Source organism: Candoia aspera, chromosome 7 (assembly GCF_035149785.1).
Source record: "Candoia aspera isolate rCanAsp1 chromosome 7, rCanAsp1.hap2, whole genome shotgun sequence".
Classification (NCBI taxonomy): domain Eukaryota; kingdom Metazoa; phylum Chordata; class Lepidosauria; order Squamata; family Boidae; genus Candoia; species Candoia aspera.
In genome coordinates, this window is record NC_086159.1 from 43,332,963 (window position 1) to 43,334,247 (window position 1,285).

A 1,285-nucleotide genomic window follows, 5' to 3' on the forward strand; every position below is an offset into this window, starting at 1 on the left:
TATTTATAAGAATTATTATAAAGAGTCATGTGAAAGAAAGAATAAAAGTAGAATGAATGTTGACTTGGGGAAAGACTTTTGCCATCAGAGAATTTACATTTAATATTATTTATCTTTCCCAGACATACAGTGTTAACAGAATCAAATTAAAAAAAAATCCATTTTCCCTCACCAATTTAAGTGCTTTAGACTAGATTTTGTGAACTAACTTTTACTTCACCAATGCATGAAGTGGTTTACTAAGAACAGAACTGTGACAAAAAGGTAAGGAAAATAAGAAACAAAAAGTACCATTATACTGTCATTAAAGTTCACCGTTGACTATTTATAGAGTAGGGTAGGTTAATGCAAACATCCTAACATGTTGCCTTGGTTAATGTACATAATCCTTAAAAACAAGAGAAATGTTGAAACCACAATAGCCTCTCACCATGTATTTCTGACCACTAAATCCCCTTCACAAAAAACTAATCTGACTTTCAATGCAAACTTTTGCACGTTCAGAATGTTTTCCTGTCTTCACAGCTCTGGAATAGGAACTAAGTACTAGGACTTTTGTACCAGTCCTAGAATGTTCTGTACTATGTCCAGGCTGTTAGTGCAAAAGGTCAGCTATAGCATATGTCTATACATCAAAGAATACAGATTCTCTTCTGCCTTGGTTCAAACACTGTGCAAAGCCATAATATCATTTCTTTGGTTTTGGACCAATCTGTTATGTGATCCCAACCACTATGATCTGTAAGCCTATGTTATGGTTTCACGTGCTGTGCAAACCCAGACAGCTGTGGTTTATTTCATACACCATTGTTAAAATCAAAGGCTTAGAACAATGTGTGGATAAGATCTCTCTTTTTCATATACATACAGAGAGTTCACTCATCACATTTAACTATGAAGTAGTTTCAAATCAAATCAAGTTTATTACAGCCCTATCGCTTCTCTGCCTTTTGGCTAAGATCAAGTGTAGTATCATGAACTAGTTTGATTTTGGCTTAAGAGTGTTGCATTAACCCAGCCATTGTATATTGTAAATCTTGGCTTATAGCTAGGAGAAAATTGAACTTAGCCAACTGTGATTTACTTAGCAAGCATGGTTAACTAAACCATAGTTTAGCACAATGTGTGAACCCCTCTTATTTGTATTTGTACATATGATTTAAAAACTCCAGTGTGATTATATGGGGAAACCTAAGAATTCTTGCAGCTAAGGACTGTGATTCTTCCTGAAATAGCTCAATATTGCTCATGATTAGCAATGGTTTGTGCATATGATTCACTTATA

The 1,285-nt window shown here is 34.4% G+C and overlaps 1 pseudogene; it reads left to right on the plus strand.

The window, feature by feature from the left end:
- Positions 1 to 934: 934 nt before the first annotated feature.
- On the plus strand, positions 935 to 1,023 carry LOC134501676 (U2 spliceosomal RNA; annotated as a pseudogene).
- Positions 1,024 to 1,285: the final 262 nt, after the last annotated feature.